The 26,644-nt window shown below is 43.6% G+C and overlaps 1 long non-coding RNA gene across 2 annotated transcripts in view; it reads right to left on the minus strand.

Moving 5' to 3' along the window:
• The window catches only part of LOC123484572, a 38,243-nt gene that overhangs the window by 3,199 nt on the left and 8,400 nt on the right, over nucleotides 1-26,644 (minus strand). For both annotated transcript variants that reach the window (XR_006658586.1, XR_006658587.1), the window contains exon 3: nucleotides 8,485-8,576. This is a non-coding gene — a long non-coding RNA (uncharacterized LOC123484572). The remainder of the gene's footprint in view (nucleotides 1-8,484; nucleotides 8,577-26,644) is intronic.

Below are 26,644 nucleotides of genomic sequence, written 5' to 3' on the forward strand. Positions count from 1 at the left end.
GGAAATAGGACCATGTCCCAGGTCTGGACAGAATAGGGAGTAGCAGCAGTCAATAGGCTGAGGGCTTGGTACTGTCTGTGTCTCAGTTCTTCCACAGTGATGGAGAAGAGGAGACTGCTCCCTAGCTGGGTGGTGACGTAGAGCCAAGATGGCACTGATTAACCAGGGTGTGGGGACGTTAATTCCTCTGGGCCAGGCGGCCATGTTGACGCCTCTCTCCTCTCTGAGTCATGGGGGGACCCACCCACCGCTCACAAAGCTCTCCTCTCTTCTCCCAGAGCATGACGCCACGGCTGCCTCAAGCCCTCTGTTCTCCCACTCGTAGATGAGCATACACAGACACGCGCACGTACACACATATACACACACACAAACCTCTCTCTCTTTCTCACACACACACGCATACACACACACCAAATCAATTACAGCTCTGTTGGCTTTAACCCTGCCCCAAAGGTTCAATAAATCTGTTTGTTTATTTTTTTCCTCCTGTCACAGGTCCTTAGATTCTGTTCATAATTAGAGTGGAAAACACACTTTCCCTCTCTCTCAAACAGCCTGAATGTCTACAATGCCTTGCACTAACTCAAACTACAGGAAGGGAAGGCTGCTAGGCTACACAATGAGTACGTCTTTGTCAATAGAAAGTGTTCTTTGGCAAAAGAGGTAAATTGGACAAGGAGGATCAAGGCATCCATAATTAAAATGCCTTTATATGTATGGCATGTTCAATGGAACAAAGATTTTAAAACTCTGACGCGTTTCGGCAGCATGGCCTTCATCAGGGAGCAAGGTTGTGTCTAATTTTAAATCTTTGTTCCATTGAACATTGCCATACAAATAAAGGAATTTTAATGATATTAAGAGTGCCTTGGTCCTCCTTTGCTTTTGACTGTTAGTACCCTGTGGCTCGATATCAGAGGCAGGTATATCACTTTCTTAGAGCACATAGTCTTTCTTTCCTAGGAAATATAGTCATCTTGATGACTCAATATCGTACTCCACAATCTTAACGCTCCCATGTGACCCTCTTTTTGTGACCTCCATGTCCAAGCTAAACAGGAGAATGGAGGGAGAAAAAGTACAAATGACACATCTCCAGGTAATTAGGAAACATCTGTCTGCTGACTATCCAGTGGCTGACCATTCAAATGACTTTGTGATGAGGGTAGAATGTCAATGGGATGGTTTTAATTGAGAAGTTAGTTAAGGTCTTTCTGTCTGGTGTCAGCTTTGTGTCTACGGTGTGAGCATGTGTGTGCGTATGTGTGTGAACGATGCGTGTAAGAGAGTGCAATGTGTCATACCCACACACTTAAGAAATTCACCCAGAATTACACTGCACAGATATAACACACATACACATACACACACACACACACATTACACACTTGGATGTGCCACTCTTAGTTCTGCTTAATCATATACATTCTGCTCGAGTTCTGGATGAAAGAGCGCTGCTTACATTAAGTACCTCTGCTCTTGGCCAGTGATGATATTAAGATTCCTTGTTCTTGGCACAGCGATTAAATTTATTTTTGAACATAAACCAAGCTCTGTTTGGGGTGTAATTGCTTGTCAGTTCAGAAGACATGTCATATAGGAACAACTGTGGTGTCTTCATTTCAGGCAATTAATTAATCAATGATCCCATGGGGGGATCCTGGTTGGTGGGAAGAGGAGGAAGGGAGTAGGTAGGGAAGGGGGAGGAAGTGAAGGGAGGGAGGGGGAGGAAGTGGGGAGGGAGGGGTAAGGGAGGGGATCTGTCTGACAGGCACAGGATAGAGTTGCTGCTGCTGGCTCTGCTTTGGAGAGAGACACTAACTTCAAGCTGTGCTGGGAAGACACTACAACAGCTACCATATGAGGAAACTAACACATTCCTTCAGGAGGAAACAGTGAGAAAGGAGCCTTACATGTTTGCAGGGACATGTGGCGGTGATGTATGGGGCACGAATTTACGTTCTGATCTCCAAAGTAATCTGTCCCCATAGTGTCTCCAATGTAGATAGGAGGGCTGTATTAATGACAGGCTGATGACGGTCTAATTAAATAAGCATTTCAGACCTCTCAGTCGCCAGAGAAGATGTGTGAAAGGGGTGGCCTGCTGACAGCACTGGGAGAGGATTAGAGAAAACCTGTCCAAGTATCCCCAACGTCCCCAGTGTTTCCCCCACCTCCACATAACACACACACACACACACACACACACACACCTCGCTACAGCTAGCACTCCTTGACTAATAGTGATAGTGTTCTTTATCTCTCCATCCCCCGAGCTAGAGCCGCCAGATGAGTAGTGAATTAATTTGTGTGAGGCACTCCAACATTAAGAAGGTGTGTGTGAAAGGTGTCTGCTCATGTTTCAAATTAAACGGGCTGCTGGTCAGCATTAGCACCTCGGCACCCGCCGACAGCCGCTTGCCTCCGACACATAGGGGGCTGGGGAGGGAGCCTATCTGCCGTTCACACTGGAATAATTAGAACATGTCAGGAAGAATTAATTTCCTCATTTTTCAAAAGGATAACAGAAATTACCATGTTATTATATGACAGAGTCCTGGGAGGATTGTATTAAATGTGATTTCTAGCGCACAGCCCACACAACAAATTAAAATCATAAATAAGACGGAAAGAAGCAGAGCAGGGAGCATATGTTTAGTGGCATTGATCTGAAGCCAAGGGAACAGAAACAACCATCTTCATTTCATTTTATTTAAATCAGGCCGACACAGTGTGTCTGAATGACAGCGCCTGCTAATGGGCCCAGATTACAGGCTCGTTGGTATTAGCACAGAGATCCAGCCACTTAGTGGGGGAGTAACGGACGCTAGCTACTGGGTCGGGCTACACTACAGCAAGACCAGCTGAGCATAATGCAGACATTACCACAGGCTTAGGATCCTCCACCCCCTCTCCACCCTCCAGGACAAACAAGGAAACCACTTCACTGAGCTTACAGTACATTCATATTGATATCAATTAGGCAGGGTGGTTATTTCAGACAGTGGCAGCTGATTTCTCAGAAAGATCTACTGGCGATGCTTACTCACTGCGAGCTGTTCTCAACCTTCATTCTACTCATCTTAAAGCCAGTCACAGTGAAGCCATGTAATTAAGTTGAAGAGTAATGACATTATACGATGTCCAAGTCAATCATTCCCCATTCGTTTTGGCATCTAAGTTCTTCAGAAATATAAATGTAAGTTTACAGCGAAAAATGTAATGTTACTGCTTACAAGTTATAATAAACCGGGTGGTTCGAGCGCTGAATGCTGATTGGCTGACAGCCATGATATATCAGACCGTATACCACGGGTACGACAAAACATTTATTTGTATTACTCTAATTACGTTGGTAACCAGTTTATAATAGCAATAAGGCACCTCTGGGGTTTGTGGTATATGGCCAATATACCACGGCTAAGGGCTGTGTCCAGGCACTCCGCGTTGCGTCGTGCATAAGAACAGCCCTTAGCCGTGTTATATTTGCCATATAACACACCTCCTCGGGCATTATTGCTTAAATGACCCCTGGAAGAAAGACTACAACCCTGGCATTAAATGCAGTAGCACCTTTTACATAACTCAAATAATAAACATCTTAACCATGGGGGAAATGTGGCTCATTTTCAAGTACCCTCTCTATCCATCAAAATTCAAAATTCAATTGGATTATCTCTCCTATCAGTCCAATCTGCCCAAATTCATTAGAATGGAAGACATTTTGTGAATGGAATCCAAACTTTGATTCCAATGCTTTTCACATTGCCTAAGACCAATGTTTCACAATGTGTTGTTTATCAAATATGTGACCAGACACCAGCTAAAAGCATACTGTACTTACAGTAGATGGTTGCTCAACACAGATGACCTTAACACTTCATGTTACCATTATAGGCACAATAATCGACATAAAACCACAGCTACAAAAGCTGGGAAAAAAACTGTCAAAATATGTCTGTCTCACAAGAGGGAGGTCATGAATTGGAGTGGTCATTTCTGATTTCACCCCAATGATGAGGCCACTTATGCTACACTCAACTGATATTTTCTCAGCATCTCAATCATCCAGTAACATGCTTGTCTCTCCATTATCAAACAGACAACATTGAGAAGTTATTTTCACAGAACAGCCTTTAGAGACCCCTGGCCCCAGCATCCCCTCCAGACAGGGGTTGGGGGGTTGCAGGGTGGGAGAGAAAGTGGATACAGGGGGACCAGTGGAGGCTGGGGGCCTTCTGCCTCACTCCCATCTCCCAGGCTTTGATTGGGCTTGTTAGCTTAATATAATCCAACCCAGGCATGGAAAGAAAGAGTTTTTAAACTCTCCCGAAATGGCCGTCATTAGAGCCCAGCACTCCCCTGGGCACCACAAACTCAAAATAATTTGCAAATCAATTAACTGGATACTCTCAACGCAACGGGCATTTCACACTCCAGGGTCGGAGCACATTATCAGCCAAAGACGATTCATGGCGTTTTGGGAGAAAAGTTCATGGTTGAAATCATTAATTCCTTTTACCAGACTTTTAGTTATGCATTACTTTCCACAGCTGGGGAAGCGAGAAGATTAATGGCATGTTCTCAGGTCCCGCTTTCTGCCGTACATAGCTAATAGGTGAAACTTCTCTCTGTCCTACAAGGGCTGCATCTTGAGAGGAAGGAAAGCTGCCAAGTCTATACTAGGTTTCATTCTACAGAGAATCAAATAAAGCACATCAAGCCATCAAAATTGGGCCATATATCTAATAAAGCTGATAGGAGAGTATAACCCTGATAACGACAGCATGTTGCTGGGATGTCAGGTCATAGAGAGGGGATTGAAAGATGGTCATATCTAAAGGGATTAGACACAATGTCACCAAACCTTACAACTAACAGGATCTATCAGGGTTATATGGCATTGGTCTGAGTGAATGGAGGCATATCTACATACCTGTACGGAACCCCTTTCCTGACAGATCAATTTGAATGTTCCCAGTGTTCCTCTGGAGCAATTGAAACCAAGGCTGATGTAATTAAAATCACTTTGTCAAGCAGTCTCCGTTTATCTGCGCCATGGGTCATAACCAGCGTAGGCAGGGTCAGTCAGCTGAACCAACAGGCCCATTTGATAAATAATAGATGAGAAAATAACCAACCAAAGGTTCTTCATTTTCATTATGTGGTGAAGTGCTGTTTATTTCATTTCTCAGAAAACGGCTCCAGCAGATCTTCCCCTTGAGGGGCATCAGTGCTGGGCTGAGCATAGCCCAGAGTGACTGCTGTGTGCCCATCACTTATTACATGATGGCACACGCTGACAAAGAGCGGATTCGGCCCTCCACGCTTGGGTGTTTCCAAATTAGTTCACACAGGAGTGATTAAATACGTCGTCCCACAAAACAAGCCACACACCGTCAAAATGACTCACCGTCTCGTTTTATGATTAATTAAACATGTAGATTCAAGTTGCATAGGATTTAGATGAATGAGTGTGTGAGGTCTGGCTGATAGAAGAGCACAGGGGAGTGGAGCAGGTCTTTGGAACGTCACACACAGGCCTTCTAAAACCAATAAGACAGGGAGACAGTGAGTGTAGTACAATCTCTTCTAACGCACACTGACACTTCATAAAGAACAGTGCAAGCAAAGTACTAACTTTACACCATGCCCATTAGTTTCTCTTCAAATGGGAAACAATATTTGTGTACTGTGTTCAACGCCAACCACGTACAATCACTGAATAACAATTAAATAAAACACTTACAATTATATTATGTTATGTCTACAAGCGTTTTTCCCACAATGCACCTTATCTGCTGCTTCGAAGAGAAAAGCTCAGGTGGTCGTTCCATCGGCTATTCACTATCAAGGTCCTCATGAGTGGGAGCATCTCAAGTAATGGAGGAGACCTCTAAAATCTCCTTCAGGTCCGTATGATTTTCTATAAGAGCGATTGTACCAAGGTCCTTTACTCAACACACAGGTCAATGGGACCATTTGCCTTCCTACAAAAACAAACACACACTCAAGGCATACCCTGTTACTCATCCAACTGGACCTATGCCAACACATATGGCTGATGTTTTCTGTTCTTAGTCAGTAGCTAGTTATCTTTTTCCCTTTGGTCCAACAATAACCAACCGTTTTATTCGCAAAATAGAGAGAGGTAACCTGTAACTTGTCAATAGCAATGTTAATATCTTGGTTCCAGGTCTTTCTCTCCAGAGAAAGCAGTGGACCACTGTTGTTTTGGTTTATTTACTACTAATACTACAAAGTGTAAAGCAGTGGTAGTATCAGGAGCTCACCAGTGTTACACAGTGCTAGCATGCGATGCAGTCTGGCTACTGTATGCTCTTTCACTCATCATGTCCATTCTCTACATTCATCTATTTGTTTAGAGTTTCTTTGACAAGAAACTGTCACTGTCAGTTGGTGATAAATTAGAAAAAAACTAAAGAAGAGAAAGAACAAAAAATATCTATTCTATAAGTGACATTTTAGAATATTTTCTAAAGCGATAGAATCAAAAAAGGACTAGACAGTTCACAGCCAGACTGGATGTTAAACTAAATAAATAGCTAAATTATATCTGGATCTTTTTTCTGTTACCTGAGCAGCTGACCGATGTGAACCTTATCGTTATAGTAACAAAGAGCTACAGGATGGGATAATGGCTTGACTGACAGGCTGGGCAGACAAAGGTAGTAATCACTGCTAAGGCTTTGTTATTCCACCATTCTGTCTGCTCACTGGAAGCTAAAGACAAGCCCACACTCCCAACATGGACTGCCATTGAGAACGGACTTAATAAGATCAACAGACACTACAAACAAATCAGAAAACCATAAGCCAGTTTGGTTTAGATGGGAGCATTGATCTGCACTGAAGACAACTGTGTTTGAGGAGAAATGGAAGCGATAAACCGTCGGTATTAGTAAATGGCCGTGAACTTTGAGATGGGATTGACTGTTATCAGTGCCACAGTTGATTATGCAGGACCAGCAAGGGCTCCTCAGCCACGTTAATATAATTCAGTCCTGCCTCTCCGGAAACCATCTCCAACTGACATTTGAAAAAAGATTAATATCAACTAAACTTTCTCGGATTTATTTGCTCAAGAAAGATTTTCTCAGATACAATTTTTATTACAACAGTGGCATCAGCAGAGAGAGCTCACATTAAAGGCATATTGTAGCAATATAGTGTAGCCATATATTGGCTGTTTTTCTGAGGCGCTGACTCGTTCCTGAAAAGGACTCTTTCTTCCCTCTTGTGAATGTTCATATTGAGACGACACAAAGCCATAAACTACCAATAACAGCAGCTGACATTAGCGTAGAGAATAGAATCAAAAGCACCTTACATGCTACTATGGACGGGGACATGAAAGTGAGGAAAATAACCAAGACAACTGGGTTTAGTTTTCAAAGGGCCTCAGAGGTTGAGGTAAATTCACAGAGGGTTCACAAGTCTCATAAGGCCGTGACGTCATTAGCATGTACGTGCACAGTTCCATGGTCTACTGTATCCAACCTCTAAAGCAGAAAACAACAACATAGGTGTCAAAATGTATTTTAACTTCAGATTGGTAAGCAGTATTTGTCTTTTTACTGGAAATAAAAGCAGAATCTGAAAAAATACAGATTCAGTACAGGAATAAACAACTCCAAAATACACTATATATACAAAAGTATGTGGACACCTCTTAAAATTAGTGGATTCGGCTATTTCAGCCACACCCGTGCTGACAGGTGTATAAAATCGAGCACACAGCCATGCAATCTACATAGACAAACATTGGCAGTAGAATGACATTACTGAATAGCTCAGTGACTTTCAACGTTGCACTTAGTTCCAGTGAAGGGAAATCTTAACGCTACAACATACAATGACATTCTAGACTATTCTGTGCTTCCAACTTTGTGGCAACAGTTTGGGGAAGACCCTTTCCTGTTTCAGCATGACAATGCCCCTGTGCACAAAGCGAGGTCCATACAGAAATGATTTGTCGAGATCGGTGTGGAAGAACTTGACTGGCCTGCACAGAGCTCTGACCTCAACCTCATCGAACACCTTTGGGATGAATTGGAACGCTGACTGCGAGCCAGGCCTAATTGCCCAACATCAGTGCCAGACCTCACTAATGCTCCGTGGCTGAATGAAAGCAAGTCCCCACAGCAATGTTCCAACATCTAGTGGAAAGCCTTCCCAGAAGAGTGGAGGCTGTTATAGCAGCAAAGGGGGGTCCAACTCCATATTAATGCCCCATGATTTTGGAATGAGATGTTCGACAAGCAGGTGTCCACATACTTTTGGTCATGTAGTGTAAGTCTAAATTGTAAAAGTGACCTTGTGAAGCAACAATATAAGCTTATTTTGTGGCATCCATTATATGACTATTTAATTGTGCATTTCATTCAATGCAGGTGTTCAATGTGGATGGATACTCCAGGGGTAAAAGATAAATCTAACTGGAGGAAAAAGAGTACTTACACAAACAGAAAGACTAAATCCCCAGCACCCAGCACCCAGCACCCAGCACCCAGCGATCACTGGTTAGTTGATTTTGAACTCATGAAAGTGACCTGAAATGATAAAAAAAGAACAGACAAAATATATAAATGTCTCTTTGTCCATCTTTTAAAAATTGTTTAATTAAATCTTTATTTAAACAAATAAACAATCCATCCCAGACATTAATTTCAAAACAACATTTTTTGGGGATATGTTATGAATAAAAAAATCAGTACGGTCAGTAAAATGACTTTATTTGCGCATATCAAAACGAACTTGGAGAGGAAAGGAGAGAGGAAGATAGGAGGAGAGGGTGACTGCTGGTTCATGGTCAGAACGTCTACAGCTGAGGTTAAACAGCTTCAGTAATGAAAGAGTTCGGGACCAGGTCCTAGACAATGTTTAAAATCCACTTCTCTAATACCTCATTAATCTGTCCTACAGCCAGTAGATTCCACTAATAAATGGCTTTCATATAAAGTGGTTGTTTTATTTAATTTTGACTTTCTTTCTTAGAGCGCGGCAGGCTAATGATTTATTTAGCAGCATGCTCTGCTAGTGACGGCATGTCTCTCTCTGAGCCCAGCCACCAGAGCTCTGTTCTGTTAGGGAAAACACAAACAACCAGAAGCCTCTGCAATATGGACATACCAGTTTTAGCCATTATCTAACCCAGAGTTTAACATCAATATTTCCACCTCCAAGCAGTGGAAAAATAATACACCAAAAAAGGAACCACAACAAAATCTAAAGTGAGAGAGAAAGTGGCGTGATCATGGTGCACAGCCACAGCGCGGGCCTGAAACGGCACAAAGCTCATTGATGTTCATTCCCTCACATTATCTTGTTTTTCACAACAAGCTGCGATCTCATTAACAGCTGATTTATACAATTACCCTGCTTCAGCACGCCAATTAAACCAGGACAGAGGTTTTTAAGGTCACACTTAATTGATCTGCCAGTAATTTGTGCTACTGTACCTTGGTCTCCTGCTGCTAGGCAGGGAATAAAAGACACCAACAGCAGACCAGAGAAATATACCAACACATTTGCAATTGGTGTCAAAGTACAGAAAATACATCTCAGTAAGAGAGGATGGAGGGTTAATAGAATAGGAGAAGCAGTAGTCATGAATGGATCTGAATGTGCAGCCTTCAGACTGAAGGTAACAATAGGGGAGAAGGCCCACAGACTGGCCCTGACTGAATGGAAATCTGTTGTCATCTTTATAGCACCTCTGAGCTGACAGTCTGCTCCAACCTCTCAAAGGACCCAGCCGTCCTAGCCAGCAGTCTGCCAGTGTCCACACCACACTGTCTCACCTCTCTGCACTGTACTGCACACACACACACACACATACGGACAGACAGGCGTACACGCATAGGGTCAGAGATGGAAAAACAGACACACACACACATGGACAGGCAGATGGACAAATAGAGAAACAAACAAAGAAAGAAAGACGGACAGACACACACCCACAATTTTACTTTTAAAACCCACTAAGAGCGCTCTCCACCAAGACTATCATAGCCCACTGTATTAAAGACAAAGAGGGAATTCAATAAACAAGTGTTTCTTTATGAAACATACACTAAGTGTACGAAACAAAGAACTTCTTAATATGGAGTTGCACATATCCATGTCTCAATTGTCTTAAGGCTTAAAAATCCTTCTTTACCCTGTCTCCTCCCCTTCATCTACACTGATTGAAGTGGATTTAACAAGTGACATCAATAAGGGATCATAGCTTTGACCTGGATTCACCTGGTCAGTCTATGTCATGGAAAGAGTAGGTGTTCATAATGATTTGTACACTCAGTGTATAACATCTGACTCATTCCCGTTGTGCCTTAATAAATGAGAGCTCTTTTAATTGCAGTGGGTAGAAATTAACAACCCTTTGAATTTATAATATGATGTTAATTGAAACAATGAGGAAAGTAACAGACAAATAGAAAATATGTAATTTTGTATTCATGGCTTATTTAAATGAATCACTTGTCTGGAGAAAAAAATATTATGATTATGATTATAAATAATAAGAAAAACCAGAGTGATATTACAAATAATTAAACAAATGTTGTAATCCCTCTGGTGTGATAAGAGTGCCTCAGACAGAGACTATTGTAGTGGTGTGATGCAGTACAGTAGCTCTTTTCCTGCTGAGAACACAGCCTACGGGCTGCTGGGTAAATAACACAGAGATGGGAACCCTTCCTTTGCCTAATTAGACGATCATGGATTCATTAAAACAGAATCCCAATCAACTCCAAATTCTCTTTATTAGTTTCCCCCAACACTTTTATTGCCCAATCATTGTGTCCACAATAACCATAGAGCCTGATAAATGTTTTAATTTTTTTACTCAGCTGTTGCAGAGAGGGTGGTGACAACAAACCACACTGAAACACAACACACATAAACTGAGACTAACACAAAGTTAACACATACACACACTGAATGAACACTCTATTTTGCTCTAACACACAAACATACACTTTCTCACACACACACACACACACACACACACACACACGCCACCCCCCCCCAAACACACACACATACACACACACACACACACACACACACACACACACACACACACACAACCACACAAGGCACATAGACAACCACCAGCTGTCTGTTCTACTGGAGTGCCCGAGACGTCGGGGGTGGTGAGCTATCAGCCAAATAGATAATTCCCATTAAACCACAGGTGGACAGTCAGTCAGGGGGTTGCCACACATTACAGACCCTATCGCTTTTAAAGAAAAATCAACATTTATCTATGTCCCACACTAGAGACGCAGAGGGATTGATCTGACAAACAGAAAGCCCTCAAAACAAGCTCAACAGACAGACTAACAGTGCTCACTTCAAAGGCCCAGGGCCAGAGAGCTCAAGGACACCTGTGGTAGTTCTGGCAAAGGGTGGCCTTTCCTTTCCTTTGTCTTTGGCCAAACCTCTGGACTATATTAGAGGACCCTCCTCCAACACCACAGCCCTGTGTCAGGACCCTCCTCCAACACCACACCACAGCCCTGTGTCAGGACCCCCCTCCAACACCACAGCCCTGTGTCAGGACCCTCCTCCAACACCACAGCCCTGTGTCAGGACCCTCTTCCAACACCACAGCCCTGTGTCAGGACCCTCATCCAACACCACACCACAGCCCTGTGTCAGGACCCTCCTCCAACACCACAGCCCTGTGTCAGGACCCTGATCCAACACAACACCACAGCCCTGTGTCAGGACCCTCCTCCAACACCACAGCCCTGTGTCAGGACCCTCCTCCAACACCACAGCCCTGTGTCAGGACCCTGATCCAACACAACACCACAGCCCTGTGTCAGGACCCTCATCCAACACCACAGCCCCGTGTCAGGACCCTCATCCAACACCACAGCCCTGTGTCAAGACCCTCATCCAACACCACACCACAGCCCTGTGTGTGTCAGGGCTAATGAAAGCAGGCCTCTAGGGCCATAACCCAAAATGCACGTCTGTCATGTTAAAGAAGGATTTATAGTAAATCTATACACTAATACAAAAACCTCTCTCTCTCGCTTGGTTACTTTTCATTTATCCATATGTTACAGATTGAACGTATGCCCTCTGGAGCTACCATTTGGCCTGAAATCCTTCCTTTAATTTGTAAGGGAAAGCTGTTCCACTGCCATCGCCGAAGGGAGGAGCATCTGAGAATCACTCTCCAATCAAATGAACCTTCAAATTCCAGACATGTGTTCATCTACAGGGGGCACAGCTTGATTTGATTACCCCAGCACATAACGGAGTGTTGTCTCTCTCTCTGACCATCATATGCACGTGGCTGGGAATCAATGGCCAACCTTCAGAACAACTATACAGTTGCCATGAGCGTTCAGGTCAGGGTTTGTAGACCATTATTACACAAGTGTCCTTTTACCTGTCAATGTACAGACAGGACAAACAAAGCAAAGACACATGAATACACATATGACACTTCCATTGACATTGTTCAACTGCGTGCGTGTGTGCGTGGGTGCATATGCAAATACGTACCAGGACAAACCAATCCCCTGCACAACACAGCTCTATCCAGATCTACAACATGTTCAAAATATCCCCCAGTGCACTATTCCAGCCCTCACACTTACTAGTCCAAACATGTTAAAGTAGGGATTTTGCAGAGGTAGTTATTTTGACAATGGAGGCAATCTTTGCCATCAGCGTGTTGGTCCCCACCTGGCTGAGACCTGGTTATCTCTGCAGACAGAGAGAGGCAGCAGTGGCCCAGCCAGGGCTGGGGACTATGGGAGGGCTGGGTGGGTGGGGGGTGGTGGGGATAAGGCAATGAGGTGGGCCCATAACAGCAGTCCAGGCTAAACAGCAGGGAGCCTTGGGGAAATGGGGGGTCGAGGGGGTAGAGGGGAGGGATGGGGGGGTGAGAATTCTGGTGCAGAAATGTCTATTAGTGCACGCGGCACAAGCCATTGTCAGATTTAATATCCACATCCACAAAATCAACCCACTTTCCCAACATCGCCCACCGCGAATGAGAAAAAGCATAGCTGTACTATACAGTGAATGAATGGCCGTCATTACAAAGAGGGGGGAACAAAGCCATGTCTGGGCTAATAGGGAGGTTAGCAGGGCTGCAGTCACCTGGGTGTTGGCAGGCTATAACAGGGGGGTCACACAGGGGGAGGATAGAGAGAAGAGCAGTTGAGGAGCGCTGATGTCCCTATGATAATCTGATTAATAGAAAGCTATACATTCCCTCTGGCACAGTGCACACTGCACAGGCATGCCAAAGAATATGAGCTCACAAAGACAAGCTTTATTTCCACACAAAAAAATCCACCATATCATTGAGTTATTTGGGGCTGGAAACAGTCCAATCACAGCCAGACACAGCTGCTTCAGCACACTATTACCTGTCACAGCCTCCTCGCTCTCCCCTTATTTCTCTTTCTCCCTCGCTACCTCTTTCTTTCGGTCTGTCTCTCTCCATCTCTGTGTCTCTCTCTCTTTAGCTCTTTGTCTTTGTCTCTGTATTTCCCCCCCTTCTCTCTCTCTCTCTCTCTCTCTCTCTCTCTCTCTCTCTCTCTCTCTCTCTCTCTCTCTCTCTCTCTCTCTCTCTCTCTCTCTCTCTCTCTCTCTCTCTCTCTCTCTCTCTCTCTCTCTCTCTCTCTCTCTCTCTCTCTCTCTCTCTCTCTCTCTCTCTCTCTCTCTCTCTCTCTCATGACAGGCACAGATTAAAGATGGAGCTGCACCAGGCCTCCTGTAACAACGATCAAAGCAGACCTGCCTGAAACACTCACCATTGTCAATCACACTCAGGTCAGGAGAGGCTGAGAAAGTGACACCATACAGTAATGTCTTTATTGTGCAGGGCTGAAACAGTGACAGGGCTTTTGACTGTGTCTTATTGAGTGTTTAACCATTCCTCTGTGAATAACAGTGGTGCAGTTAAGGGAGAATCAAACATTCTTCCCTGTGTTTGTGAAGAGAGACAGGCAGACAGCTCTGTGGTCAAACCGTGCTTTCATATGCCTGCCGCAAATACATTACCAATGATTTACTCTGCCTCAAATTATAAGAATAAAAGTCAATTTACAGAGGTGGTTGGATAGAGAAATGACCAGCCACTAGAAGGCTTCAATCCACCGCAGGAGGCATTCATGTCCCCTGTGTTAGTAACAGCCGGGTGTGCAGCCTGTCAATTCTCTTTGATTCACACTCACATATTCGCCACTCTAAGACAAGAATAGTGTAAACCTAGAGGATAGCCTTGTCTTTTGGCTTCTATTCTCAGCTTCTGGGATGTATTCCCCATAGCAGCAGAAGACCTTTTCTTTTTCTTCCTTCTCTAAGAAAGGATTTTCTCTCTCTCTCTCTCTCTCTCTCTCTCTCTCTCTCTCTCTCTCTCTCTCTCTCTCTCTCTCTCTCTCTCTCTCTCTCTCTCTCTCTCTCTCTCTCTCTCTCTCTCTCTCTCTCTCTCTCCCCCCCATCTCTCTCTCCCTCACTCTCTCTCTCCTATTGAGTGGGGGGTTATGAAAACAAGCCTAGTTCTCTCTCAGGTAATGTATTTATTTTCCACAGCTCCATCTTCTAGTTTACTGAGTGGTGGTGTTTCTCCCTCTTATCGGCCCTCGTGAGGTACTTTAGCCCTCAAATCCTGTTCACCACATACTGGTTTCAGAATCTGTGAAATGAGTGCTGGAGAAGCGTGGCCACAATGTCTGCCCTGTGTCGCCACCGGACTCAAATGGGCTTGGTGCTTTTTGTCCAGGGAGATGCATAAATGGGAAGTTTTTAACACCTCAAAGAAGGCTGGTCCTTTGTGTGGTCACACTGGAGAGGCCTGTCAGTCTCCTGAGGAAGCAGACACGCTGAGTGCTGCAGGACAAAGGGCCAGAGGCACAGAATCAGCAGGGGCATCACTTCGGCCATGGGCACCCGGCACAGACACACACACATACATACACACTCTGTCATCATATCAGAGCCTGTCAAACACATATACACACGGATACCATAGAAAGAGTCACTCACAAAAACATACAGCTTTTGTGAAAGCTAATAAAAACACACATTCAACATACACACAGACAGCTCTCAAAACCATAAAAATGGTACCAAACACATTCACACACAATCACATGGACAGATGACTGACACAGTGTTGTATACGCAGAGCTTGTCACACACAAACATGCAGTATGAAGCAAACGCAGGGAAAAATACATTGACAAAATGTTATGGTATCCAAGAAAATACCTCAATCAGAAATAATCATTCTACTGTGTATTAGATACGAACAATTTGAAAAGCAGTATCTTACTACAAACATATGCATACCCAATCTGACAAAGGACCCACTCAATAGAAATCAAGAATGAACACCAGCACAACGAAACAACACAGACCTACTTATTAATTTCAACCTTCGGTTTGAAAATAATTTCCTAATTTCCATGTCAATCTCCCTTATTGCAATTCTCTTTTTTATGCTAGTACAAACCAGCAGCCAAAGCTTACAATCAGTCTTTAGGCTTTTTAGATGCCTACAATAAGCATTTAAATGCAAATATCTCAGCCGCACAAAGGAGTTGCAACTTCTGTCAGTAGCAACATAATCAACCTGCAATTGTCTCCTGACTCGGAGCGGCATCCTGTGACCAGGCCTAAGCTGTGAGCATCTGTATTCAAATGACTTCCCTATTTCAGGCAGCACGGCTCAATGTGGATATTTTCCAACAGTAAAGCACTGAAAGTCAATCACATGGTGAATTAAACCAGAAAGGAAACAATTGATCCAGAAATGATCAGGTTAGAACAAGGCACATCGGTGGCCGCAAATTATTTGTGTTGTTTTGTCCCTCTTCAAACAGAAGCACACAGGCACAGTCTGTGTTGCCATTTCAGTCATAAATGACATTTGCAATGTAGTCATAAATGTTTGGATTTACAATTCAAGCCCATGCATCCAGATAAATGTGTCTAGTGGTGAACTTCTTCACCAAGAATGATTACAGAAGAAGCAGGTCACAAAGCAAGGCTCTGTTGAACAACAGTATTCTCTGAGATTAAAGGTTGGAATTGAAATTAGTAGGATTCACACGGTGTGTCCATACAGTACACTGGGAATGGTATATTGTGTTCTGAGATACCAGAACAATATCTAGATGGAGAATAAACAACAGTACAACAATGAACATGTAAGACTGATATTGCCTTCCAAGTAGGTTAGGCTGTAAATCTGATGGTGATTGGTGCATACGCTTCTGTGCTGGTTCCACTGGCCCTGTACAGCCATTTGAACAATTAACATTATAACCTCTGATATTTGTTTTTATTTACAGTCGCAGGGATCATTTCTCTCTTTGAAACCCTGAATTAATAGTGCCGTTTGCAAATGAGTCCATTTGGGAGGAGGGAAAATGATCGGTTTGAGAATATTTCTGCGTTCTTAATCTTCTAAAGAGGGAAATGATTTAAAGGGAGGACACAAATCTCGTGTGACATGGCAGGGACTGCATGGGCTCTCTCCCCCCTCTCTCTCCTTTCTCTCTCTCCTCACCCTGTAGCTTTGCGTGGCAGTGGTGGGGTGGGGGGACGGAGGGTAGCTAAGAGATCAGGGCTCTAGTTGCTCTCCTCCACTCCCCAGCTCTGCTTCCCCCTCAGAGGAAAACAAATGTAGTGTTTCAGTCACTGATCACTAGCCTAATTGAGCTTTACACTCTTTTTCTGGACCAAAAAGAGCCTTTGAAATGAGGAGGTCGAATTACCTCTCCAGTCAGGCAATAAATCAGTCAAACAAGGTAAGGGGCTCCTGCCAGCATATTTTAGTGCCAAATTCAATTAGTGGAAAAACAGAAGATGCGTGGTTGTTCACTTAACTATTGGATGCATTTCCATTCCCATGATGCTGCCATTGTACACAGCCAATCAGATGGTCCCTGTCAGACCGCCACAGCCCTCAGACAGAGGATGGCAAGAAACACACAGGCCCTCCTGGTCATACTGTAATTGAAGGCACTGAGCAATAACACAAGATCACTTGGTTCAGCCAAAGACCATGAGTGTGTGTGTTCACATTATACTGTATTAAACACAAATATTTGGATATTGTAATAAACCCTGTAATCAAATATGTTGACATTGTTATTATAACATGTATAACCATGTTGTAATACAATCACTATTCCCATAACAGGGTGAAAATAATAATTCATAATAATGTCATAGTGTAATTGAAGCTTACTAAACCTTTCAAACTGTACTTTGTCTGTGCAAAGATATATGTATTTTTCCATTATGTAAGCGGTCCTATAGGGCCATTGGGCATTGATTCACAGCACAAGAAAAGGAAACGGGATGAAGTAAGCCTGTAGCCTGGGCAGGGAGCAGAAGGTGGCCGGACAATGTACAGAACAAGAGAGAAAGAGAGGGAAACACAGCGCTGTACACCCAAACTGGCTACAATGTGGCCTTTGTGACATCATAATGCTTTCTGCCCAGTAGATTTTTGGGAAAATAATCCAAATTTTCCTAGTCTGCATATCCAGCAATAACATCTTACATCACAGCTTCTACTATATATCCCATGTAGCCAGGCACATTTTACATTTGTGGAGAGTGAGGGGGGTAAGCAAAACATAGTGAAACAGTTATTATATTCCAATCATGCCCTGGGAGCCCATTACAACATGGCACAGGCCATGTTAAAGATGGGGAGCTGTGCAGCTCAGCTCTCTGTGGAGGGAGGGAGGGCTCCAGGCTCAGGGCTAGGAGCCTGCACTATACTGCCAGACTCTCTGTGCTGCCTGCCTGCCTGCAGCAAATAACTACAGCACACTGACGAATGCTGAGGTTGATGCTAGTGGGAACCAAGTCTAAGATAGAAGCTCTCCACCAGCATATTTCTGCCCTCGGCTGATTGTGGAGATCTTCATATTTGTTTGGTGATAGTTTTTTTCCCCTTCGTTTATTAGTTAGTTGCTCTGGCTGCTCTGGCCGTGTCTAGACTTGACAGTTCATGCAGCTTTTGTATTCTGATCATGGAGTTCTGATGATGGAATTCTGAACACGTCTAACGTGTCCGGATTGTCTTTTCCCACGGTATATTCAAATGCCAGTATGCATTCTGCAAACGGTGGAACAGGCTAAATCTGATAATAACACAACAACAACTTGATGGCAGTAGCCAACTACTGTAGCTAACTAGCCAGCTAACCTCTGTAACGAGCCAGAAAGCTAGCTAGCAAAGCTAAAGGGATTGCAAGCAGGTTAGCGTAACTCTACCCCCCCCCCCACCAAAAAAATATGTTTTTCTAAATAAGCTAGCTGGCTAGCATTTATGAAGCCAGCAAACACATTCCTCACACGCTAGGAACATATTTCCTCCAACGTTTAATGAAAAAGGTGTCTCTCGCTCCCAAAACAAGCTTTCTGGAGACTTGTGGGCAGAGTGCTGATGACGTCGCGCACTGTATGCGCTTTCGGTAGCCAGATTGCGTCCAGACTGAGGAGAAATCCGCACACAATGCACCCCTGACAACCTCCTGAAGTGGTCAGCCAGATCTGAACACAATCCGACCACAATGCGACCCATCTTTTCAATGCGAACTTCTTATTCTGATAGCAGAAGTCGCATGTAAGTGTCAAGTGTAGACTCTGTGCTAGGTTAGGCAGGAGGCCTGCCGTGCTGGTGGGTTAGTAGAGTGTATCAGGAGCTGCTACCAGAGGCCCTGTGTGAGGAGGCTCCCCATGTCCCCAGGGCCTGACACTGACGGGCTCTCCTGATGATAGTAACATGAGGTTAGCATTAACGGTGCTGAAAGCACTACAGGTGGGTCACATGAAAGGTCGCTCATTTTCTTTAGCCGGCCAAACACATGGTTCCCATTATTGTCATCCTAGAAAAACTGACAACGCTCCAAACAAAATATAGGGAGGCCTCTGTGACCACTACTGTTCGCCGCACACTATTTGTATAAAATATATCTTACATTACATATGAATATACATTTCCAAGCAGAGCGTGCATTGAGGAGTACATTCGGAGGAAACAGAGATGTAAATAAATAAAAGTGAATGTCTGGACATGTAAAATTCTGCTTTTTAGTGCGGAGAACATGATCGACGTGATGCAAGAAAAACACTTATGCAAGAAAAACACTTTTGGGGATACATTTTCTGCGAATGTAACGTGAACACCGATCCGTTAACAACACTATACCCAGAGTTCCAATAAGAGCAACACACGCTCATCATACCGTTGCTTCCATCTCATCAGAGGAAAAGGAAGAATAAAGATTAGTTCTAAAGATCAAACATATAATACCCCTGACATATAAATAATGTGGACATGACGTGACTTTTGAAAGCTCCCAGTTGGCAAGTATGCACCTAGGGCAGCATCTGTTTAGGCTAAGGGAATGCCACAGCTGTAACATTTCACATTTATTTAAGATTCATATATTTTTCCTGGGTGCGCGTGTGAGCGTGAATGTGTGTTAGTGTGTGCATTTGTGTGTGTGTGTGTGTGAGTGTGTGTGTTGTTTGCCACAACAATCCCCTCAAGGTGGTTTGAGCAGGCTGTGACCTAACAGTAAAATGTTGGAAATTGGAAAAATGACTTATTTTTCTTGAATAGCTGGGAGATAAGGAGCCGTTAGCAATAAAGTCAGAGAAGTTTAAGCTTATTATGAATACCTCTCAGAGCGCAAAATCATGTACTGTTGAAATCAAAGGGAGTAATAGGCAGGTTAGCCACCGTCATTTTAAGGATGAAGTCAGTTGTGAAATTGTAAAATCGCAAGGTTTTGACATCCATCTCATACACTCAGAGCACTCCCAGAAATGGTTTATAAATTGCGGATATCACGTCTGAAAGTGGTAGAAGTTTGCAGGTTGAAAATAAAAGAGAAACCAATACTAATCTCCCCATTGAAGAAAACTGCTAATAATAAGGCCATTTATCTCTTTGCTTAAACAGTGCATACTTTGAAGTTCACAAGAATGTGTGATTCTTAGCAAGTTCCCCTAGCAGCTCGGAGCAGACCTGGCTTTGCTACACATTCCTGACGGTTTCATGTTCAATTGGCTGTGAAAGTCCACTGCATTACTCCTGCATGCCGGGCTGATAGCATACCAAAACAAGCTTCAACCCTAGTACATCCTTTCCTTTATTTGTAATCACAGGGCACGTACAAGGCCTGTAAGAGCACTAAATCAGCTTTACGGATTCTTCCACGTAGGGAAAGCTAGCGCTCATTTTGCATACTTTCCAAGAGAGAGCCAGGCAGTAGGAACCAGGAACCTGGAAGGTTACCATTACCAGGGCAGCACCACATATCTTTGTGTGCATTTTCTGCCCAATAGCTAAAGCTGAAAAGCCCCCAGATGAGATCTGCTGTAAAGATTATATCATAGGATGTGGTTACACTGCAGTCAGTCAGGTTCCTGCACAAGCAAGCACTCACACACACACACACACACACACACACACACGTTACTGCTCATCTCCGCTCTGAATATTCATCCATTTTCCACATCGTCCTCGACTATCCTAATCACAGTCACTTCCCCTTTAATCACAGGGCTGTAATTAGGCCCTAATAAACCATTTTGCCGTCCTCTTGGAGCAGCTCTGTGTCACTCACATATCAAACCATGAAATACTATATTAAAGGCTGTCAACCTCAAAGGAAAGCTCCCCGGGCTGCATAGATACAGAGACTGGAGGCACACCCTTACGCTAATTGAAATTATCAAGCGCTCCAACATGTGACGCTTGCTATGGCATGCCTGAAACCGAGCTAGGCCAGGCAAAAGCGATGACTATTCCAGACTAAGGTTCTTCTGGTTTCTTATGATGTCGGGTAATTGTTTAAACCTGAGTGGATATGGCAGAAGGACTTTCTCTGCCTGCCAAGAAGAGAAATAGCACTCTGTTGCACTTTTCTCCTCCGTTTCGTTTCTCCCTTTCTAATTCAGTCCAACACAGGCTTCAAGGAAAGCCTCAGTGATTCCATGTTCATCTTGGAGAGCCAGCGTTGGGGATGATCACTGACCACAAGTTGATCATGATGACGGTTTAATTAGAAGCCTCTCTCTACGCTGGCCCCAGCCCAAACTCCTCCACCCTGCAGATGGTGACCAATAAATGTAGCTTCACCAAGGAAGAGGAGGAACATCCCTCCCCTGCTTACCATCAGCCCCACCCCTAACCAAGGACATAAAGTGTTCCTCCACTGTGACATTCAACCACAACCCAGGGCCTGTGTGTGTGTGTGTGTGTGTGTGTGTGTGTGTGTGTGTGTGTGTGTGTGTGTGTGTGTGTGTGTGTGTGTGTGTGTGTGTGTGTGTGTGTGTGTGTGTGTGTGTGTGTGTGTGTGTGTGTGTGTGTGTTCCACCAACGCTATTCACATTCAGGCACAAAACACTCTCCCCGTCTCTCTCTCTAAACTGGTATAGAGCAACCACTCCTGCTTCCATATGAGAAGAGCTTAATGATAGCAGGTTTGTTCCAGTGTAACAATGGTGTTTATTGGGTGGCCGCAATTCAATTGACCACTTGCTTTCACTGAGGAGAGATCTAAATGATTGGTTATTTACTGGGGAAACCCTACTGCCTCTGGGGTTGAGTAAGTGCAACACTGTCATACTTTCAGTTTGTGTCTCAGTAAAGTCATGCATGTGTTTGTCCTTAACATCAGTAAGCTGGTGGTGGACCTCTGCAGCCCATCCAGTCCAGTGGAAAAAGCACTGGTGTGGCTGATTCTCAGCCAGGACACCCCCTCCCCTTGTTTCCCCTCCTCACCTTCCCTCCCTCTCGTGCAACCTTCTCGTCAGCCACCCTCCCCATCCATCCCTCCCTCCCCAACCCCCTCCCAGAGGTTTCTGCACACTTACTGCCTGGCAGTGTGTGTAACGGTGTGTGTTGTATGTGTGTGTGTTGTATGTGGGTGTGTAGCATGTAGCGTGTGCCAGAGTGGCTATCATCTCAGATTGTCAAAGAGGCTCATGGGAAATGCACAGCAGGGTCAAACCACAAGCTTTATCCATCATTTCAGCAGATTTCTCTTTTTTAAGTCCCATTCAAAAAAATGATTATCGAAGACTACTCTCTTTGCATTTATGCTTCTGGCACGGAGCAGTCTGGGTTTTCCTAAGAGTGAGCACTATATCTGCACTGTGTGTATGGACAAGTGTGGTGAAAGCTAACAGAAACATTAGTCACTTCACTCTGTTTCTCTGCCCAACTCCATTCTGTTTTTGCATTGGCAATTTGGAGTAAAAATTGCCTCTTTGAGCATGTCTTAAACAAACTGACTGCTCTGATACTTTTGTTTCTAAAGAAAGCATTTTTTTCCCTGACTCACTAATGAGAGAGTGGATGAGTTTTAATTCAATTTCGATTTGTTTTCCACTTGGGTCGAAGCTAAATGTTCATATTTTCCGACATAGTGTTTATACTGTGCTGTGGTTAATATGTGCTGGCAGAGAGAGAGAGAGAGAGAGAGAGAGAGAGAGAGAGAGAGAGAGAGAGAGAGAGAGAGAGAGAGAGAGAGAGAGAGAGAGAGAGAGAGAGAGAGAGAGAGAGAGAGAGAGAGAGAGAGAGAGAGAGAGAGAGAGAGAGAGAGAGAGAGAGAGAGAGAGAGAGAGAGAGAGAGAGAGAGAGAGAGAGAGAGAGAGAGAGAGAGAGAGAGAGAGAGAGAGAGAGAGAAGAATATAACATCTCCTGCTATGCCAACTGACTGGTGAGGCAGTAGGACTTTGTCATGTGGAACACATTTTTAGGATATTTATTTATATACTGTATTGACACAAACTCTCCATTCTAGAGAGGCCCCTAGTAGATAAGCTGTAGCTCTGAGAGAGATGGACTCAGTAGAGGTCTCAACCAACCACAGCTCTCTATACTGATTAGCATTACTTCCATCTAACACAAAAACATTTCTAACACTCAGCTTTAAACTGTGAGTACTCACTCAAGCAGCCAAATACAGTTTCTATACAGCCTACTGTTGGAGAGGAGGGTTGACCAGCATTGTCCTTCTCAAAACAACTCCAGTTCAATCTGCTACAGTAGCAGGAGACCCAGTTCAGTCCACTTACACAGTATCAGAGAGGTCTGGGGCGTCACAGAGTACATTGCCTTAGACGAACACTAGCATCATTATCTGCTGAGTCCTCACAATGAGGAATGTTCAGACAAGCTGCTCTCAGCCTCCGTCTCTCGTCTCCTCACCACTCCACACTACGAGGGCCTCTCTTTCTCTGTCCCTCTCTTTCTCTGTCCCTCTCTTTCTCTGTCCCTCTCTTCTCTCTCTGCCTCTCTCTCTCTCTCTTGCTCCCTCTCTTTCTCTCTGAACATAGGTATGAGTAAATTATATATGATGCAATAACTACATTCTAATTTTCTCAGTGAAGGCAAAAGAGAGAGAGAGCTTGTGGTTGAGTCTGCTGAAGCCATTTTCTCATGACGCACATTGAGGGCAAAGCCCTGTAAAAAACCCAAGTCATTGTAAATAATCATGGAAGAAGGAAACAAAAGACCTGGGTTTGGAGCAGGGGAGACATTTTGGTTAACTTCATCAGAACGCCAGCCACAAGAGCCATTCCACCCCCCCCCCCCCTTCCCCCCTCCTTTTGTCATTTTAATTTATTTTTGGCGTTATGTATTCCCAGTTTCCACACAAAAAGTGTAGGGAATCTTGACTTTGGCTCAATACATCCCAGCTTTTCCAAATAATTTTCCAGGCCATTTTTAGATTGCCTATTCCATTTGTGAGCAATTGATCACTACTAGACCTCCATATCTATGGGTCTATGGGTCTATGTAAATGTTAGCATCTATCCTTAGAAAAAGAGATCCTGTAAAAGACCTGAGAGATTACGCCATCCATACACAGTCAACTTTGGAGAAAGGAGAACATGCATGCGTTGATGTCTCAGATTTCTGGGGCCTCATTTATTCATATTGCGTAGAATTTAGAATGTTCGTACGCATAGTAAACGTGTGATTTATCAAACAATCCTACGAGCGTCATACGCACACCGGTAGGAGATTACCATTGATAAATACCTATTGTTCTCAGCCTCAGTGCTCGTGCACGACCTTGGCTATTTGCATTGCGAAACGCTCCTAATTAACTATATATGGTCAAAATCATTCCTTTAAAACATGTGGGGAATATATAACGCTGTACAATGAAATACAACGGCGCAACCAAAAAAAGCTACGAAAAATAGTACTTTTCAGAGACTTAAATAGAGGTGACAAAATGTTATATTTGGCTCGCTCAGCTGTGGCTTGATCAGTAAAAATAAAAACAAAGCTACAAAGAGAGGACCATTAGGACAATTCAAGTTGCTTTAGCAATGGCAAATATACTTCAAATGAGTAGGCAACACTCACCAATAAGCAATCCATCCTCAACAGCTCTCTTCTGTAGGCATGTAGGCCAACATTGCTGTTCTGCAGAATGAACGTTCTTTTCAGCAGCGTTTTTGCACATTACAAACCTATCACCTGCACATTAAGAGTGGAAGCCTTTTCTGTTCACATAGTTGAACTAGTTTTGGGATGGTGCTTTTATGGCGTTGTGGGTGCCATCTATTGCTCTGTTCATATTTGGGAACCCATTGATGGCAAAGAAACCCCTCTTGACTTCAACCGGTTGTGTGATGATGTATGGAAATTGTATGTTACAGTTCGTTTTGCTGATGATTGCATCCAAAACATTGGCTCATCGAGGGATGTGAGATGCCGATCGGCAAGCTCCCGCTGAAAAGTGCCCATTGCCAAAAACCAGAGGGTTGATAGCACTTGGATGTGCACCGGAATGGCATGCGTTTGCCTTTCTAAAGTAGGCCTTAAATCCTCGCAAAGATCCTATATGTTTGGTTTTGGGAAACGATATCTATACAATATCTATACTAAAAACATGCTGTCTGCAAAATGAAGCGTGTGCCAAATCTTCCAACAGAGCAAGATCAGCCATCTCTAATTTGATTTCCCAATTATCTCAGTCTTTAATAGTATTTCAACAATGGTTTCACTTTCACACACATACCTCTAATTTAACAAATTACTGTACTTTATATGGATTATTATCGTAACAAATGCACTGATGTGGTTAAATTATATATAGCCTGTCAAGATATGTTGCATGAATTCACAATGGAAATACGATTAAATGTAAAAAATATTTAATTATTACTCTCACAATTTCAGAAATGTTCAACATATATTTCTCCCATTCTACCCTTGGCAAGCAGTTCCCTTATTCCACCACTTTGCACTGTGCGTACGCATGGTCATGGCTGTGTCTAAATTTACGCAAACTCTCAATCAAAAGTTCATATTGATAAATCTCACACTTTGCATGGAAATAATCCCACGCATGATTTACGCACAGATGTGTGCCTACGCATGATTGATAAATGAGGCCCCAGGACTTTATTTTGCATTTACGTAATTCTTCAGTGACACGTGGAGGGGCTAGATGTTTAATATGGGCTGATACTCCACACAGTCAAAGCTCGGGTGTTGCCTTGTAAATCAATGTGCCAAATCATATCTGATCAATTAGTGACCTCGTGTCACTACTCGGCACAGTAAACTTTGTGATCTATCATTTGGTGACAGTTTTGCAACGTATAAAGATGTGGATGGCAGTAGAGGACCTTAAAAACAAATAGAGTCCTAGTATTATACAGCATCAGTGGTGCTGAGCATCATGTGCCAACTAAACTGCTCCCAGCATCCTTTACTCCGGAGCGGAGAGCGGGGAGCAGCGCAGCACAGATAGGCCCGCTTAGTCACAACCATGGAGCATATTTTACATCTCATATCAGATGGAGCTGGCAGATACCAGGCTAGCTGTCAGCCTCCAGCAACTGGCTAATGTCTAACCTCTGTGTATTTGCAGTGAACAGGGACCAGTGAACAGGGACCTGTGTTCATTCCACAGCTTCACTGTGGAATACACATAGGCAGATGCAAGAGGATCAATTATTTTTTGGAATCAAATAGGCTGAATTATCAAAGATTAAATATGACACGTGTGGTTCTCCATAAAGCATGTGTCCAGTATGAAGGAAGGTAGAGGTTGTTTCTTGAACCAATGCTAACTAGCATTAGCGCATTGACTAGAAGTCTATGGGTGTCTGCTAGCATGCTACTTATAACTTCCTTCATACTGGACACAGAGACATAAAATGCCAAAATCCTGAAGTAGTACAGGATGCTCCAATTTCAGCTCATTACGAACCTATGCATAAAATATTTCAAGAGGAAAGGGAATTTCTATTTTACATTTCCAAGTAAGACTATTCATGGGGCTTACATCATTCCCAGTAGGTTTATCCAGTCGGGTTTTCCTAATTACTAGTGTCACCAATCCTCCTTGTAAATGCTAATATCAATGGACAAAATGCATCCTGAATGTGATACATTCGAATTAGAACAGGGTGACGGGCATACAACGTTTTCTTCCTGGTACCTCACTCTCACCCAGAGAGCTGCCCATGTTGGTTTCCAGTTTGATATTTCCATAGTGTCCTTTTGTGCTAAGTCCTTGGCAGCGGCCAGCCCAAGGGAAGGCCTGATCCAAACACAATGGGGGGATCACAA

This window comes from Coregonus clupeaformis, unplaced genomic scaffold, assembly GCF_020615455.1.
Source record: "Coregonus clupeaformis isolate EN_2021a unplaced genomic scaffold, ASM2061545v1 scaf0362, whole genome shotgun sequence".
NCBI classification, from domain to species: domain Eukaryota; kingdom Metazoa; phylum Chordata; class Actinopteri; order Salmoniformes; family Salmonidae; genus Coregonus; species Coregonus clupeaformis.